The sequence below is a fragment of the Dryobates pubescens genome, chromosome 2 (assembly GCF_014839835.1).
Source record: "Dryobates pubescens isolate bDryPub1 chromosome 2, bDryPub1.pri, whole genome shotgun sequence".
Classification (NCBI taxonomy): Eukaryota; Metazoa; Chordata; class Aves; order Piciformes; family Picidae; genus Dryobates; species Dryobates pubescens.
Genome location: NC_071613.1, coordinates 28,433,791 through 28,453,617, shown reverse-complemented (window position 1 = coordinate 28,453,617; position 19,827 = coordinate 28,433,791). Strand labels below are relative to the sequence as shown.

The window sequence follows — 19,827 nt, the reverse complement described above, 5'->3', positions numbered from 1 at the left end:
ACTGAAAAAATATTGATTTGCAAAACAGTATTATGTGCAAGTGTCTCTGTTGAAACAGAAGGGGGAAAAGAGGAAATGTCAAATGTAAATGTTGCTTCAGAACATTGAGGCCTGTAGGTATATCAGGTTTGAAAATAGCAATTGATATTTGTACAGACAGTGAGAGAGAGTTGATGCCAGCCTGTGTTTTGGAAGAGAATTTAAACTCAGTCCTTCATGACTTAAATTACATTATCACTTCTTTTGAAGAGGAAAGGAAACCTAATATGAAGGATGTGATCATTTCAAGGGCCTCCTACCATTTCTTGATCAGTATGGTACAAGCCAGTGTGGCAAGATAGGTTATTGGACTATATGAGATAAACAAATGCATTATGGCAATGCTAGTGTTTTCTGTGCTGGAGTTGTGAAATGCAGGAGGGCTTCACATTACTACACCTAGCATCCTAATAAGAAGTGAAGATGCTTCTCAAATGTTTTAGGGTAAATATAGCCCGGGTTGAAAGAAAGATAAGCCATTGCAGCAATGATGTTCTTTTAAAAGATATAAATCACAGCCATCATGCTCTGGAACAGATCAATGGAGTTGAGCGAGACCATCCTCTGTGTTTGTGGGCAATGATACCAGAAGCAAGCCCATGGGTAGAGATGAAATTTGTTTTGATGGCAGGATCAAAATGTTGAAATTAGCCAGTGTGAAGAAATGCATGCCTTAACTTGGCATAAACGTTGTCCCACTCATGAGTCATTGAGCTGCTGGAGTAATTAAACCTGTAATTGTTTTGGTTTTCTGTTCCTCTCTGTGTATTTTATAGTATATTGCAGGGTGTTCAGTCTGCAGGTGTTTTGCTGGCAGGATGCCACTAACTTACTGAGACAGGACTGTCTGCTGACAAAGCAGTCCCTTCAGCTGGTGTGTGCCTGATCTACAGTCTCTAGGGTACTTTCACATAAATAATTTGTATAAAATGTTTACCTCCTTGAACTAATGTTGAGGGAGACAAACTTCATTGTTATGCATATATTTATCTCAGAGTGATGTTGTAATAACTGGAACCTGCATAAATATGTGATGGGTTGTTGAAGTGGCCAAAGTTTGCAGGTAATGTTTTTTGTCACTGCCAACATTTTAAAGGAAATCTGTCTGAACTGTGGATCTTGAAGGCTGTGTTTTATTACAAAAGAAAATAGAATCTTGAAATTGCTTAAAAGGAATGAATGCAAATGTGGAGTGTGGCAGAATGTGGAGAGGATGGGTAGAATAGTTCTGCAAATGATACTCCACTGTGCCCAGATCTTAAGTTTGTTTTCAGTTCAGCAGTCCTTTGTGTTTTCTTGGGCTATCATCAAATACTCTGGAATCTGGAATTTTTGTGCCACCTCCAAGACCTGTGTATGTTCTCCCTGCTTTCTTTGAGAAGGCTCAGCTTCCCACTGCTCTGTAGAGGAGAATATGAGGGGATGGGAGTGAGGAAAGTGGGGTAGTTTGTGTGAGCTGCTTGTCTTCTACTGTGTTCTGCATGATTCACAGTTTAGTATGCCCAGGAGCTCCCCAAGCAGTAGCTGGGAGAGGCTGCTTGGGAGCCTTCCATCCTTTTGACCTGCTATACCCTTCTGACCTGCCATACTCTTCTGAAGGTAGTAACTGCAAATCTCTAGGTTTATCTATCATAATGTGCAATGACTTCCCCCCCACCGTGTTTGAACTTGTGAATCATGCGACTGATTTCCTATGTTGACTGTACCCTCCTTATGAAAATCTACATACTCAAACCAACAAATTTTCATAAAATATTGCTGTTGGTTTTTCCAGTTTTTATGCCTTTCTGGGCTTGAAGGTTGCATCAGCTGATCAGCACTTGTGTGTATATATTAAATGTTCTATAGCATTTAGGTACTGGACTGTCAGAATTGTGCAAAGATTTATTAAGTTATAGCTCCCTGTAAAACTTACCTTTAAAACAAATGAACAAAACCAACAACAGTTTATCTTCTCTTTGTTATAGTATCTGCTCTGCTCTCAGTTTAGCCTTTGGATCACTGGATTAACTGACAAAATAATCATAATCTTGCCTCTAAAAACTTGACTCTAATACATATTTGGCATAGAACATTAGTGATAAAATACATTTAACTGTAAATATACTTTCTAAATAAAAGAAATTAAAGGTTCTGGTGCTCACCTTTGAGAACTAAGACTTGTTCTTTGAAGACTACAGTCTAAATCTGTCAGGCTTGATTTTTATTTTTTTTTATGTGCTACTTTTTTTCTGAAAAGATATTGTGAGGGTGGTTACTGTATGTGTGCAGTCAGTATTAAAAGTAATTTCACCAGTGACTTCATTAATCCTATTCAAAATGCAGTGGTGGCGGTGGTGAGGAGGAACCCCAACAAACCACAAAAGAATAATTAGCAGAATGAAATTGAGTTAGTAGGTGTGACATCCAATTATTTTCTGCCCTGAAGATAAATATCATGTGAAGGTTAGATATTGCAGCTTCAGTGTAGTACCTCTGCTTCCTCCGAATCAGGCAGAGTGAGAAATAGCCATGTTGAGTGAAGAACATGTTTTAGACCTTTCTAGCTAACACAATTTGTTCAGGAGTGGGTTAGTCATTGTGATTCAGGACTTTTCTTTGTAAAATATTACCATTTTGTGGCTTGCTGCATGGCACAATTAATTTTGTCTTTCATTTCTGTTGTTGAAAACCATTCCAGGTTAGTTAATTCAGAAATGAATGCTGTGCTGCAGAGCTTTGTGAAAAACTGTGTTCTAGAATGGCAGCCTTGGAGGCTGAAAAAAGAACAGGATTGCTCCAACATACCCAAGGATTTCTTGTGGGCTTTTCTAAGAAGACAGTTTTAGATAGTTGCACTTCATGTTGTGACTGACTGAGCTACCATGCCTCTGTGGTAACAGAATTCCCTGATCTATTGAAGGGTTGACATGGAATGGAAAAATCTGGATGTGACAGATTATGTCAGATTAACTGTTGAGTGTGTAATAGACTTTATCCCACGAATTGCAACCAAATGCAGTTATCTTTAGTGCTTCAGGCCATTGTAGACATAGGTTTATCTGTGAAATGAGAGCTTTTCTTTGTCCTTCATAAAAAAAAGAAGAAATGTTGCATTTTTAAAAGCCCTGTTGCATTTACTTGAACCTTGTTTGGAAATACTGTATCATTGCCTCAAGTTGATACCATGCTCACAATGTGTCCATACAGTGTGCTTTTCATTTCACTGCTATCTTGGGATATATTTCATACATTTAGATCCTTCTAGGAAACTGTCCAGATTTTATTCTTTTTTTTTCCTGTGAGACTGCAGTTATTTGATTTCCCCCCCCCCCCCCCCCCCCCCCCCCCCCTTGTTCATTCCTTAGTGCAGTCCAATTCATTCTTGGACTTCTGACAAGTAAGCTCATGGTCTATTACAGAAAAAAACTCAAGTGTGTAACTATAGAAAACAATGCCACAAGTACCTTTATGTCCTTTACAGCTTATGGAAAACAAAGTATTATTGGAGAAAAGTTTTGTTATTAAACAGATGTAGAAATGGGTCAGAAGTTTAATATTGATAGTATGTGTAAAAGCCCGCTGTTTATAGAAACAACCAGTTTTATGTTGTGTGAAAGTGGCCTGTTTTGCACAAACTAGTTAGTCTTCCACTCCATATTTTTAACTTCATGATGAATTTACCCCATGTTTTCCCCATGTATGATTTTTTTCCCCCATCTTTTCCCCATGTACGATTTTTCTTGGGAATAACTTATGTAGCCAGCACATTTTTGGGGTAGGAGATGGTTTTTTGATGTGTTTGTATGGCTGTGAGGGTTCATTGATACTGATGAGATGCAGAAGTGCTTAAGTTGTTTTCTTAATGTAGTATTCCATTGTTCAGACTGTCCTCAAATTGTGTTATTTTAAATGCAGTTTTTTAGAGTGAGATTGGAGATGACGGAATTTCGTTCACTTGATTGGAGTGTAGCAGACATTCAGATCAGACAAATAAAGAGGCTTGATTCCAAGTAGTAAAGCTGTAGAGGTGAAGAGGCAATGATATGGTGTTGAGAAAGCTGACATAATTTATTTGAAGGAAAAAAACTTAGAATCATAGAATAGTCCAGGTTGGAAGGGACCTCTGAAGGTCATCTAGTCCAGCCCCCTCTGCAGTAATCAGGAGGGTTGGACTAAATTCCATTAACTTATATGTTAATAGAAAACCAAAACCAACTAACCAACCAACACCTCCCCACCCCCCAAAAAAGAGAGAAATGACACAAAACCACAACTAAAAAAACCCACCAAAAAACCCCACACCAAAACAAAACCCAACCAAACACACACAAAACCCCACAAACAACACCAACTAACAAACGAAAACCAAAACCAAACAGAAGCACTCTTGACAATGTGTAGATGTTTTAATGAAATTTAAGGGGATGGATTTAATATTGGGTTGGGTTGAGTGCAATTTTCAGTTCTTACAGCTTTCATTTTCCTATACTTGGGTCATTAGTTTTACCACTAACTACCTTAACTGGCTGTTTATTTCTTGGAAATAAACACAAGTTTAAAGAAGTAATGCTGTAGGACTTTAATAAATGTGAATGAAGCAATGATCCATGCTTACTGTTATTGAGATTTGCTGTGTCTAGAACTAATGCAAGCAATCTGATGTTATTGATGTCTTGGAATATTTTTGTAGGCTTCTCTGTGTAGTTGCAATAAGCACAGTATAGGGGAGATTTACTAAGTGTTCATTGTTGTGCAGGAAATGAGGTTGCTAAACACTTGTTTGTGTAAATGAAATTCCATGCTTGTTTTAAAATGGAGTGTTATAAAACCCTGTTCTATAGTGTATACATTTTTATTTGTAGATTTGACATGTAGGTGAGAATTTGCATTTTCACTTGTTGGGAGGGGATAAAAGGCAGCTCTGAGTACTGTTAATGTTTCTCAGTATGTGATGTTGTGGCTAATTGCATGCATTTTATTTTTTCATAACATGATACGTGGCAAACTGTACAAGTACCTTCAATGGTGCAATGGAATTCTCTCTGGTCATGGTGTGTGTATTGACTTGAGAATATAACAAAAATAGGCTTGGCTGTATGTGATTCTGATTTGGCAGATTATAAATGGCTCATTTATTTCATATGACTTACCAGATCACATGCAGGACGTTGATTGAAACCATTTTTACTTGCGAGTAACCCACTCTTTATTTTTTTTGCAGTTTCAGTAGACTTCACAGCCAGATATTTGTCAAGTGTTTCACTATGTCATTTCAAATTTTATTCTACCTGTATTTTATAAAAGTCATCAGCAAACATAAAGGACTTTGCACTTCTGTAATTAATGTATTTTAAATAAATCAAAGTGTGCAAACCCCCCATCTTTGATCATGTTTTTCACCAACTCATAGTAGAAATAAATGCATTTCAGAGTACATCTTAGACACAGAAAAGGCTTTAAAAATGTTTCTTTTTCTACCTTTGTAGCTTTCTTGATTTCTCTCCTGCCCTAAATGGGAACTTGAAGTGCCTTTCCACCTTCATACTGTCTACTGTGTTGTTAGTCCATCTCTGTAACCACTCACACAGCCAACAGGCACAGGAAGTTCCATGAAAACAGGGGGAAGAATTATTTCACTGTGAGGGTAACAGAACACTGGAACAGGCTGCCCAGGGGGCTTGTGGATGAATTCCTGTCTGATCTGCTCTAGGAGGTCCTGCTCTGGCATGGGGGTTGGACTAGATGATCTCTTGAGGTCCCTTCCAGCCCCTAACATTCTGTGATCTCTCAAAGAGAATGCTCAGTTCATACATGTCACTTTATTTATACCTGTAAGAGAAATTTTTAGCTTTTATATGCTAATCAGTTAAAGTTTATGGTAGAAGTATTACTCTATTTTTAATCCCTCTGACTTTATGAAAAAGACCAAAATATGCTGGCTCCTGTTTTTCAGTGACAGTATCTGATTTCATTGTGTTGGCGCTGGTACCATTCTGAGTAGATTGTAACTATTGCTGTCCACCTCATAGTCCATTGGTAAGGACTGGCCAAAGTAAGGTTTTTGGGATGGTATCACAAATATCTGGAGTTTTATCAGCAGAGCTTTTCTGTTCAAAGGAGATAGTGATTTGCTTTTTCTGAGAGGACACAAACTAGCACTTCATAATTAAAGTGAATCTCTTTCCATTGTGTGCAGTTTATTTAAAAAACCCCAAACAAACGAAGAAACAACACCACCACCCCACAAAAACCCCAAAGCAAACAAACCAATCCTCCAAAAACAACAACAAAAAACCCAACCAAACAAAAACATGGCAGGGGAAAACCCAAAAGCATTCCCTTAAGGAGACAAGTTAGCCAAAAGTATAGGCCACACAACATACCTATTTCAAGCTTTCTCTGAAACCATAAGTAGACCTTTGTGTGGAATGAAGGACATTCTGATGTTTATAGATTTTCACACTTTCCCTATAAAGTAGGCACTAACCAGTAATTGTAGGAAAGACTGTAATTCATTAGTAATACAATTTTTCTGTCCAGTTACTTGTTGCCTAGGACAAAATGAATTCAGGTTCATGCTTACTTGCTGTTTAAATAAACTTAGTTCCTTGGTGTTCATGCTCTGCATGCTGAGTTATTTTTTTCCTGTGAAGTAAATCTACAGTATAAAGAAAGGAGAAGGCTGACTGAGCAAGCCTTTATCACAGTTGATACTGTTTAAAGTACAATCCACCCTGACATTTAAAAATGTGAAGACGAATGACTAAAAGTTTAATTGTAGTGTATTATATATTGTGGAAGTATTGGCATAAAAATACTGACAAATCAGTATATTGTAAAGAACTTGGAAGGATTTTGAGAAGAACTTCCCAGTTTAGATGACAAATATTTTTCTTTCTGGATCTAAGAAGTCTTGGCAGGTCTCAGTACTCGGACTTCATGGAGAGCGCAGACTTAAGAGCAGAGTGAGAGTTAGGAGGAAAGAGGGAGTGTAGCAGTTCAGTGAAAGAAACCAACAACGCTGGTGTATCGCCATCCCTTCCTCCAATACACAGGTTAGCACTGTCACCTCTAGCCTGTTAGCAACAGAGTTTAAAAATGCAGTGTTCTTTCACTTGTACTAAAGCCAGAGTGCTGCAATCTGGCACTGTTCTACAGGCTTTTTGGTATCCTGTGTTTTCAGCTTTGAAGTTGTCATTGTCGAAAAGGAACCACCTCTTAGTTCTAGTTAATTTGGAAATTATTGCTGAAAATATTTCACTTCTTGTAAAAGGTTAGGAGATTTATGTTATGTTGTCCAAATAAACCTATAATCAGAATAAGAACATGTCCATTTTAGTAGCTGGTGGTCTTCTAATAGACATCAGCTTTGTTAGTGGCACATTTTTCCTGGTAGCCCATTCACATGTGTCTTCAACTGACAGGAAAATCATAGAATCAATAAGGTTGGAAAAGACCTCAAAGGTCATCAAGTCCAACCTGTCACCCAACACCTCATGACTACTAAACCATGGCTTCAAGTGCCGTGTCTAATCCATTTTTGAACACTTCCAGGGACGCTGACACCACCACCTCCCTGGGCAGCGCATTCCAATGGCTAACAAGTCTCTCTGTGAAGAACTTTCTCCTCACCTCAAGCCTACACTTCCCCTGGCACAGTTTGAAACTTGAGGATATAAACAAGAGAGTAAGAACTGTGACACCAGGTACTAGTTTCTGAACTACCACTGCCCTACTACATTGTCTTTAGTCTACACAGAAAGACATGTTCAGCGGTAATTCTCCACTAGGAAAGGTTTCATTGATACAAGTACCTTCTGACTATCAGTAGTTTTCATTTATAAAGTCATACAACTCCTGTAACCAGAACTGAGATTCTTTAAACTTGGTCGCCCTTTTCTCTTGCACATTTAATTTCCACAAAAAAATAAAAAGGAGCACTAGTTAAATCCTGATTACATCCAAAAAGCAGCAGGAAAAGCAGCAGCACAGGAACTACGGAATACTTGGAAAAGAAGTTATTATTGTCTACTCTTATATTTATAACCTTGAATTTCTGATAAGACTTTATGGCCTTTTCTTTGCCACTCAGTTGTCTTTAAGCATTTATCTTAGAAGAATTCAGCTTCTTGCCTTTTGGATTGAAAAATTCATGCTTTTTGCCTATACATTACTTTTAATTTAGTTGAGACAAAGTACTTGCTTCTGCTGTTTTAAAAAATATTATTAATGTTTAGAGGTTTTAAATGTGTAATCTTAGCTCAGATCTGTAATTTTTTTTTAAGCTCTTCTTTGCAGATATAGATAATAATGTGGTTAGTCCTTAGTATGTGTTGTTAAGGGCTAGGGAGAAAGCACAACAGATAGTAAGCTTTGATAAAAGGAGAAAAGCATGATGTGCAGATACGTTGTAATTTGTTGCACCCTTTGGTGTTTTAATATTCTGGCTTTTTATGCAATACACATCAGTTGCTGCAAGTGAGCTACTTTTGGGCTATTAGTTTGACAAATGAATTCGCAGGAGGTGTCTTTTTTAACATTCAAGGCCATTAAGGTACTGTTAACAAAACAATACTTGGATAATCTCATCACTCTGTACTTTTTCCAGTTCCAGATTGCGGTTGTGAGTTTCATGTGTATCTTGTACTTACAACAAAAGCCTCTTGATGCAGTGTTTTGAAGAGTGTTCTTAAACCGGAAGGCCAGATAGCATGTCATCTACTGATACCAGCAGTGTGATGTATTTGCTTCAGTTTGAGCTTTTCTTTTGTCAGAGGACGTCTGTATATTCAGAATTGGTAGATTTTTGCACCACCAACCCATTTACTACTGCAGATCAGGATTTTTCTTTTTAAAGCCCATTACAGACTTTCTTCAAGACATGAATTAATATGTCCTGTGCTCTGCTCTGTAGCATTAGAACATCTTGAGTCTTAGTTGCTGAGAATGCATTTTCAGGCTATATTACGCCATCTCAAATCATATTGCCTGGAAGATAAAGGTGGAAAAAAAATTTTGTTAGGTGGTAGGAGAGCTTTGCAATCTGTCAGTGTCTAGTTGTGCATACCTTCCTAGTGTCTGTGTGTTTGAAGTGTAGGGAGACCACAAAGGAAATAGGTTTTCAGGACCCTTTCTTGTGTTAGAGGCATTCTTTCTCTTCTTTTACTATAAAGTAGCCTGATGCTTTACAGTGATATTTTCCTTTCCTCTGCTGCCCCACTCCCTCTAGATCAGAGTTAACACTTGTATTGAATTAAATGCTTCAGTGAAGAGTGTGAGCTTAAGACTCAGTTAGTAATAAAAATTGATTTAGAAAGACCAGCAGCACTGCATAGGAGGCAATTGGATTGGAGTGCTGGTGGGTAAGTCCTTTACTGCTACATGAGGGAGTAAACAAAATTAAATAGTGGACATTTTGGTGAGAGTCTTCTCTAGGTCTGTGTCACATTCATTATCTGAAAATGTTTCCTTCTCTTTTTTTCATCCACATGTTAAATAGATAAGTCAGTTTCCTACTAATTGGGTTAAGACTTGTTATGTATGTGTTAAGCTTGGTGAGGAAAAAGTAAACTCTGATCTCAAAATGTATCAGTTGTGCTTTCAAAAGCAATGAAAGATTAAAAAGTAGTTTCTAGTATGCTTACTTGTGTTTCTGAATGTGCCTTGAACATCCTACTGAAGTAATGACATGCATTTTGGGGTTAACTCGATGCTCGTGCTATGAAAAACGCTACTATAAAAAGCAGTCCAAAGCCGAACTGTGAAGTGCTATGTGGGTTAATTTAACTAAAACTTGCAGCTTCAAAATTCGTTCTAAAAATTCCTCAAATTCTAAACTTCAGCAGATGTTTGTACAGCATTAAGGCTGAATTAAGACATACTTGTTTCAAAGGGAGCACACTTGAGCCTGCAGTTCTTGTCACTCCCGAATTCATTATCTTGTTTTAACTTTTGCTCATTAGATTTCACTGTGCTTTGTCTCTGAAGACTTCTACTTAGAATCCCATATTTTCAATATGGGTGATTTACAGATATGATGGCATTATAACTTTGGGAAATTTAAGCAGGTTTAGCAGTATTGATGTAGATGCAGAATGACACTAATATTTGAAGCAGCCTTAGTGTGCACATGCAGTTTGTCAGACAGTAATATTCTGCTTGGTTTGAGCAACTTGGCTGTACTCATTAATTTTTCTGTGGTGTTCATGGGGGGCTTTTGGCCCTTTTTTGGGAGGGTTTTGGGGTTGGTAGGGGTTTTGTTTTGCTTTGTTCTTGTTTTTTCCTTTACACTCCCCCCACCCCCAGCGCTGCCCCTTTGTTTTTTTGGATTAGGAGTCTAACTGGGGATTACTAGTTTCATACAAATAGATTTCTGAAGATACTCTATGAATATGAAGCTAGGCTCCATAGGTGAGCTCTTTTAGCACATCTGAGGGAATGTGTTTGACCATGGCTCCTGTTTGCTGCAGTAAAATTGCTCAGTTACCTGCCTGATACCAGCTGGCTTCAGATGGGCAGTACTTTCCTGCCTTTCAAAGGCTGCTAGATTAGTTAAAGGGCTAACCTTAGATTTACTTTGTCAATTACAGTCCATTCAGAGAGTTAGAAAACTGTACAGAGAACCGTACTGCTGTTTAAGTTCTTTTGATTTAAGTGGAACAACATTAATAATAAAACTGTAATTTTAGAAATTAACTTACTAATATTCTAAAGTTGTTAGGAATAATGCATAAAGCATAGAGAAATAAGTGCAATTTAAATAAGTGAAGTAATATAATTTAAAATGCTGCATTTCCAGAGGTCATGTTAATTTCATAGGAAATTTAATATCTGAATAACTCACTGTGAAGACTGAAAATGCTAAAATTATTACTTCAAAAAGTTTTATGGTATATTGTGAGGCTCGCTGAGAGGTTTCTTGCCAGATCATCATAATTCAGAAATGTAAATATTAGAGCATTTATTTTTCTCATGACCTTTTAAACTAAGTCTCTAGAGTTATAAAACAGGAATCAGAACCTTTGGGTAGCTACTTAATTTTTAAATATGTTGACAATGTCAGCAGAGGCTTGAAAGCTTGTATCTATCTGATGTGTATATGCTGTGGAATTAAAACTAGATCTGGTTGCTTTGCCTTTTTTCCTTGAAAAGCAAACCAAAATGGTATTCTTCTAAATAGACAGGATTGAATTATAATTCAAAGTTTGACAGCTTGCCTAGACAGTTTGTTTAAAATGACACCATTGGTTACTGGTGGAAGTTTGTAAAAAATGTTTAAAAATCTGGCTAATAAGATCAGGTGAAGGATACAAGGGCTGTTCTTTTGCTCCTGCTATTAATTTCATTATTATGAGGGAGAGTAAGAGTTCGCTAAATGAATAAAGCTTTGATTTGAAAAAAAACGTTGGTTTTCCTTGTTGTTACATATGTGAGGAAAATGCAGCCACATGTATTAGAATTTACCTGGGTAACGTAGCAGTGCTGTGGAGAGGCTGCTTGGCACGATGCTGCTTTTAGTTTTAGACTGTCCAAAAAGAAAACCAAACAAAACCCCAGGATAGGCCTGTATTGCTGTGTTGCTAAGATGAACCTACCATGTTACAGCAATAGAAATGTCAAAAAAATAGAATTGTAATAAGGTGCATTAGAAGCTTGGGAGTAAGAGTGCTCTATACACTTTCCAGTAGTATGCATTATTGTCCTTGTTTTACACTTGGCATGATGAGACCAGGTTAGTGATCTACATACAACAGGATGTGACAAGCAGTGGTTAAACCAAGCCTTAGTTAATGTCATGCCTTTCTGTCTGTTTCCATGCTCATACCTCTGGCTAAATTCTGGATTGTGACAAGAAAGTATTGAAGTAGTAGTGATACTTGAAGCTACAACAAAGTAGTTTTTAATGATTGAAGCCTCCATCAACATGAGTGTTAGGCTAGTAGAGTGAAATTCCTTTTTTTAGCTGTGACAAGCAGATACGTAAAAGGATTTTAGTAATTGGGACAGGTCTAAAAGAAAAAATGTTGGATATTGTAAATTACAGATTTTTATTGAAGAAAGCAAATAGGGTCTTCAAGCAAAAAGGTTCTTAAAACTCTGTAAGAAGGACTCATACATTTATGTCTCGAGAAGAATTTCTTCTAGTACTGGTTCAGTATTAACTGTATAGTTGGTTAAAGAGAAGCAATATTCTCATAGAGGATTTTGCTCTGAAGATTCATGAGTGAATGGGGAGAGGGTGTGGATGTGGAGCAATTTCTTGCTATTACTTCTGTGTGAAACCAGACAGAAGGCTGGCTCAGGGATAGGTGGTGTATTGGGGTCCCTTGGGTCTCTGTATGATAAGTCCTGGTTGCTTGGCTCGAGGGTGGTTCATTCAGCATGCTGATCCTTTGCAGCACATGCTGAAAGCCTGAGCTACTGTGGAGGCAATTTCAGTTAAAAAGGGGAGTCAAGTTTTTTGACATCACAGTTTTTCCGATCTACCTGAATTTATGCTTTTAGTCGATATAATCATCCTCCAGCTTTTAAACTGTCCAGTGTATAATTCAGATCTATTCAGCACCAAATCAGAAGCACTTTTTGGTGCTACCTGAGTTTTAAGCTGGAACTTAAAAATTCTTGTTTCAGTTAACAAAATCAAATGTGATAATGTGGTGCTAGTGAGGCATGTCCAGCACCTTTCAAATATCTATTTACATCTTATTTCCCAACTCCAAACGTCACCTGCAAGTCAGAAAGACAAGCTGTTGGTAGAACAAAGATAATTTTTGTGATCTTGGCTCAGGAAACAAAAGTATATTTCCACAGAGGCTTTGTTGCCACTTGTGGTGGTTTGGCCCTGGCTGGGGGCTAGATATCAACCAAAGCTTCTCTATCACTCCCCTTCTTAGATGGACAGAGGAGAGCAAAACTTTAACAAAAGACCCATGAGTCAAGACACAAGCAATTTAATAGGACATTTGGGGGTGTGTGTGTGTGGGAAGGCCATGCACAGAAGCAAGAGCAGTCAAAAATACTATTGTCTACTTCCCATCAGCAGATGATGTTTGGTCACTTCCCAGGAAGTAAGGCTTCAATATGAGTAGTGGAGGCTTTAATATGGCTCTGGAGGACAAATCCCCCCCCCCCCCCCCCCCCCCAACTTCCTTCTTTCACTTAGCTTTTATACCTGTATACCTGAGCTGATGTCATATGGTATAGAATACCCCTTTGGTCAGTTTGGTTCAGCTGGCCTGGCCATGTTCCCACCCAAGATCTAGCCCACCCCTCAGCCTACTGCTGGGAGCATGGAAATGTTGCAAAAGCACAACCTTGGTGCTGCACCAGCACTCCTCAGCAGTATACAAAACACTGATACAACTAACTCCATCTTATCCAAACCCAGCACACCCGGTAATCCCCCTTATTTGTACCATACAGTCACTAGAAAGAGAGAAATTATGATATGATTTAGTTAGTTTTTAAAGATACTGCCTTGAAAAGTTGGAATAGAACCTGCAATCTTAAAATACAGTGCTAAGCTTAGTTTTGAAACAGTTTTTGATTAGATTGACTTTAAATAAAAGGATTCATGTGTGAAATGAATTGGAAATTTCAGTTCAGTTGCTCCCATGTAAGCATTCCCAGTGTGCTTTCTGTCTCCTATTACATTTGAAATACTTTTTGACAATCTGACAGAAACACAGCTCACTAAACAGTGAACCTGAACTAGATTTCTTTATTTTTCTAACCAGTGATGAAACAGAGTGGCTATGAAAATAACAAGCTGGTAACAATGATGGAAATTGCAGCACTCAACAGTTGCAATTGCCTGGAAGCCAAGAACTCCTGTGCATCCTGTTGAACTGGCTCTCTGAAACCTTAAAGCACAGTCTCTCCTTTGGTTTTGCTGCTGCTTGCAGTTGACATCATTGTCCCTACAATTTACGTAGTGTTTGTATTCAGTTGTGCAAAGCTTTACTAAAACTGGGCAAATAATTTGTATTATTGCAGTTCTTAAGTAGTGAAAGCTAAAATGCTTTACAGCAGAAGATACTGTATACATTTTGTGAGAGAACAACTGAAATGCCATTAAAAGTGGTTTATCTGTTAGGCCTTCTTACATAGGCCTTAAAACTAGCCTGTGAAACACTCACTTGCTGAGCTGGATAATGCTCTGTTTTAGATTGTCCCATGTGTGTGCAAGAGAAATCCTTCCATTAGAGAACATTTGTCACTTCATGTTAATGGAAATGGTGTTTTTTTTAAAGCCTAGTGATAATACTTAGTAATAAGGGTTCATCAATGTGAGCTTTTGGCACAATGGTCGGAGGAGTGTTGTTTCAGGCTGTGTATTGGCTTCCATATCACTTAAATCCCTGAATTACTTTTTATACTGCCTGTTTTGGACTAAAGAGAAAAGTCCTGTGCTGTCTTGCTTTTATGTCTCTTATTGAGGCTAATGGTAAATTCTCAACAATCAAAGCCTGCAGTCTAATTTCTTAACTGCTAACTGACAAAATATATTCAAATGTCAGGAGCAGAAGAAAGTGTCAAGTAGACACTACATGTTTTGGGACAGTCTGCATATCTCTAGTGCGTGCCTGAAGATAACATACCTGGTATAAAACCAACAAGGAAAGATGTTGATAAAACATGTATCTTGAATTTCCTTCGAATTGTGGGAAAATACTAATTCTAGCAGCTTTTCCCACACGCATCTACCCCTTACTGGGTTCCAGAGTTGTTGCTTTGAAAATGATGGCTTATTTAATGTTTGTGCAGTGACGTGATTGAGTAGATGATATTGTTTGTTCTGTGATAAGTTATTCTTCTGAGGTAGATTTGGAAAGTTCATAAGGCAGTATAGAAGGACAAGAGATTGAATGCATATGGTATTCACCTTTTGTAGGATTTCCTTCACATTGTCTCCCACCCCAAGTGTCAGGAGTGTATTTTCATTTTGGTGGTAGAAGAACTGTAAATACCACTTAATGCATAGTGTTCTCCTTGTCACTAGTCCAGGAAGAAAACACTAGCTTTGAATAAAAGAAAAGAAAAGAAAAATTCTTTTGGGTTATTGTCATGCATTTCAAGCACACATTGATTAATCCTGCATTTACTAGGCAGGAAGAACAAAACTTAACACATTTAAGATACTGTTTCAACCTGGAAGATTTCCTCTTTCATCACCATTTTTGATTTCGAGTTGGTAACGATGAACTTTGAAATAGTAAAATAACTGCAAACTATTTAATCTTCTAGATAAATGTAGTATAACTTTAGTGCACCTAAAGCTGGCTTGTAACATGTATATCTTAATAGAAAAAAAAAGTTTTTAAAATGGATTTCAGTGGACAAATGGAATATTTTTTAGGAGATCACACAGTTAAAGGCAAATGATCTCTAGGAGTGAGTTTGTTGTATTAGGAGCACAATTTTCGTATCACCATTATATTATAGTTTTTCAGAACAGAGAAATGTGGCCAGATTTTTAACATAGTGCTTTTATTCATTATTGGACCAAAAAACCCCCAAACAAACAAACAAAAAAACCCAAAACAAACAATGGAAAAGTCTTATATAGATTGCATTACTTCAATGACTACTAATAGAGCAAGTGTTTTTTGGTGTGTTTTGGGGGTTTTGTTTGGTTTGGTTTTGGTTTGTGTATGTGGTTGGTTTTTAATCAAATGGGATGTCTCACAAGCTCAAGCTATTTAATGTGAGACACAACTAGTCAATTTGGCAGGGGAAGTAGCAAGCACAGTATTCAGCTAAGAGAAAACCAAACAAACACAAAACCCTTCTGAAACAACAGCTCCCAACCTCTCCCTGCCCCTAGGTTATTTACTGTACTAGGGAAGTGACTGAAAGCTGGCTCTTGTCCCTAGCTGTAGGGAGCTGTCCACTGAAGTGCAGAAGCATCACTTAGTAGAAATAAATGTAACTTTATTTGTGGACACCAATTTCTCTGCTTCACAGCTCTTCCAACAACTATTCCTTTGTTTGAAATAGATACATACATCCTCTCTGGATGGCAGAACAGAACAAGACAACTACTAATTGTGGATTGACTAAATTTGGTATTGAAGCTAAGAGACAAAGATGTCTCCACATTCTAGCTGAGGTGACAGGCTGTTTTACATACAGGCTTTTGAGATTGTTCTCTAGTTGCTCTGAACTTTGCCAATAACCCCACTGCTTTTTCAGTTACTCTTAAGATTCATCAGTGAGCTGCACAATTGAAAAGGAAGTTATGTTTAATTTTATTTAACAATTAACTTGTACATTCATTTTCAGATTCATTTAGAGTTTCAGATCTATAGCAGCTTGTTTTATTACAATTCCAAACAGTTGTGGCATAGAAGAAGCATTAAAGAAATGCAGAAGATTATGATTAAGGAAGATGAATCTAATTTTGCTCCTACCCTTTCAGACTCAAGAAATGTGTTAGTGCATTAACTGTGTGTAGACACAGTTATGGATCCATTACAACAGGTTATCACTTTATATTTTTTTTCCTCTGAGGGCTTCAGCTATGCTCTTCAGTATCTGGAATCTAGACAGATAAAACTGTTATTTCTTACAAATGAATCAGATGCTTGACAGTCAGTTGAAACTTAATTTATGGGGGGTGGGGGGGTATGGAGAGTGAACATGGCAGAATTCCAGATTTTGCTGTTAACTTATTCTGTGACTCCTGATGAGCATTTCAGCTGATGAGCCCCCAAAAGGAGACAAGCTGCTGATGTAGACATAAGATAAACTCATTGTCTTAAGGGAGCTAGAACAAACTACCCTAGAGCACAATTCACAGCAAAGCCAAAAATTCACTTGCTCTAAGGAATTTCCTGGTAGCCTTAGGGAACTATTAATAGAACTTCTCAAGCTTAACCTTGTTATAAGCATGTAATGCAGTCCTTGTTCATTCTTAAAAGTCAGCAGTTTTAAGCAGATTAATGTGAAGGCTATCACAGTGCAGCCTGAATCAGGATTTATGTTGTAGTCAATGTCTAGTTAATTCTTAAAAGTTACTCATTTTTGGTAATGTGCATTAAACCTCAACAGTAGTTTTAGACAATTGTTTGTTCTTAATTTATGCAAAACACCCAAAAAAGTAAAGCCTGATAAATTCTGTTGAGATCTTTGGCATTATTAAAAACTTTATTTTCAGTGATTTTCTGTTCTTTGTGGTGGATTGTGGTTTTTTAAAATTCAGAAATGAGAAATTTACTACTTGATTGGGGCTGTATTTGAGCAATGTTTTCACCTTTGCAGCATTTTTAGGGTGCAAACAGGTGAAGGAGAGGGGCAGCATACTCTCAGGGTGAACTGCAACATAAAAAGACAGCGCTGAGAGAAAAGAACGCTGCTGCAAAATGCTTGTGGACTGTTGGGCAAGAAGTTGCTGGGTATGTTGAAGCAATGGACAGATTTTATTAAAGCAAATAACTTCTGCTCTTGCCATGCACAGCACTTTCAAACCACCATGAGAACAGAAGCGGGAATTAACAGAATTGTAGCAGGGGAAAATGTTTATTTTAGATCTTGAATATAAATGTCACTTAAGAAGAAAAAAAGTGATGGATTATTCAGGGATTTTTATTTCCTCCACCTCTAATTCTGATGTTGAGGAAAACTAACTCTTGTGGTGATTTTTGAGTAGTACGCAGTCAGTCAACTACAAATCTCTTCTGCATGGGAATATTTTTAATGGCTTGCTCTCTGCAGCTGTTACTTTGATTCTCACAATGTCAACCCAGCTGGAGCATGAGAAGGCTTTATCGTGTGAGGGTTGGGTAGTGCGTTCCTGTGCAACATGCTCTAGGCAAGGGAGTGGAGTGTGTGGACTACATGATGCCCAGAGGTCCCTTCCAATCCCTACCATTCTGTGAAAGAATGGAAGGACTTCTTTCAGTCTGCAAGGTGAGAACATATGATGATCTTGAGGCAGCTTCTTGTGCCTCTGGAAGCTGAATGTGCAAGATTAAAAGGAAAGTTGCATTCATGTTTGCAGTATTCCTGACTCTGGAAAATTAAGTTTAATCAGGGTGATTTATTTAATTAAGATTTATACAACAGGATGTGCGGAACTAGATGAACTGGGTTTTAAAGTTGTGAGAAGTTTTCTGCAATTGGCTCTGGAGTATGTGGTCAGAGATGCATGTTTTTAGAATAGCAGATTTTGGGTTTCCTTCCTTTTCTGCTTTTGGTACAAAGGGTGCAAATAATAACATGAAGTCAAGTTTTCCTTTTCTGTTGTCTGATAACTGAAGAACAGTACTGCTAGCAGTATCTTGTTCTAGAAGCCTGGTTAGAGTTTTTGATATAAAATGACTTACATTTTCAATGAATCTTCATTTTTTTCCCCTCAATTTTGCTTGCACTGGTGGCACAGAAAAAGTTATTTTCTAAGGTTATATATTTCTGAAAAATGAGACAAAGGTGAACTGACCACATCTAGGTGCTTGTAGAATCCCTATGAACATTAGAATATTTCACTCAAATATAGCACTTCAAGTGGTCCTGTAAGGCACTGGCCTTGTTATGGCCAAGTTGCTGCTGTTTAGCCCAGTCTGTCTTGATAAAGGCACTGGTCCCTTGGATGATGAAGAATTATTTTCAGGCATCTATTGTGAGCTTTATAGGGCAGTGAAATTCAGTGGTGTTAGCTCAGTCTCAGAATTTGTAAAGATTTGTATTTCTTTAATTTATCTTAGCTAAGCTCAGATCTTGAAGTGTTTTCCTCTTCATGAGACTTTCATGAGCATACCATAGAGATTTGTTAAGTTTCCATTGCTCATGCAAGAAGATTTATTTTCTCATTAGTGTTTGGGCAGAATTCTTTTTCAGATGCCTGAATAAGGCACAAAGATCTCCTGTCCCAAGAGGCTTTTCCTTCCCCAGCATCCTGACATTTTCCAGTAGTCTGTACTTCTGCTGTCATGTTCTGTTCTTCATGTATATTGGGGTGGGTTGGTTTGTTTGGATTTTTTTTTTTTTAAATTAAAAAAGAAAAAAAGTAAAATCAACCAAATCCAAACAAGAAAGCCTCAACAAGCAAAACAACACCCCCCACCCCTCCCCCGACACTACCCTGAAAAAAAACCAATTGCAGCAAAGAAACAAAACAAAAAATCCCAGAACAATATCCAAACAAAACCCCAATAAAGCAGAACAAACCAACTCCCAACAAGGGTACAGTTCAGTGGCAGACTGTGTTGCTGCTTGGCTTCAAGCCTGATGCCACTCAGTAGACTCACCGTCACCAAGTGAGCTTCCTTTGTCAGTGTAGGCATCTCCAGATGAATGTTGTGGTTCTGTCTGCACCTTGCTACAAAATATTATTGCTACTGTTGGAAACTTTGATTGCCATCCCTCTGTGTGATGGCCTTGAAAGGACAGGAAAGATCATTTCTTGGGCGGGAATGTTTATGCCTGCCCACTGTTTCTCTTTTAGTAGCAGCACCTCAGGAACATGAGAAGTATCCGAATAGTAAGTACTTTAGAAAGCCAAACCTAATCTCTACTAAAGATTTTATTTTTTAAAATTTAAAGATAATATTCAGTGTATTCCACTTAACATTTCATGTGTCATTCTAGCATAGTGGCCAGGCATTGTCGCTTCATTCCATGATGAAAACCTTTCCACAAATGGGGTAGAGATACTCGGTATTGTTATTCCAGTTATGAGAAATTACACTGTAGATTTGGGGTAGTCTATCGACATTCAAAATACTGCTGGAGATTTGCCTTTTTAAAAAGGTACTGAACATCCTAAATAAACCTGGTAACGTGTTACTGTCAGCAGTCTGTTGCACA

General features: G+C 37.7%; 1 protein-coding gene across 1 annotated transcript in view; it reads left to right on the top strand.

Moving 5' to 3' along the window:
• Positions 1 to 19,827, top strand: part of PARD3B (par-3 family cell polarity regulator beta) — a 439,781-nt gene that overhangs the window by 62,626 nt on the left and 357,328 nt on the right. The gene's annotated exons all lie outside the window — the stretch shown is intronic.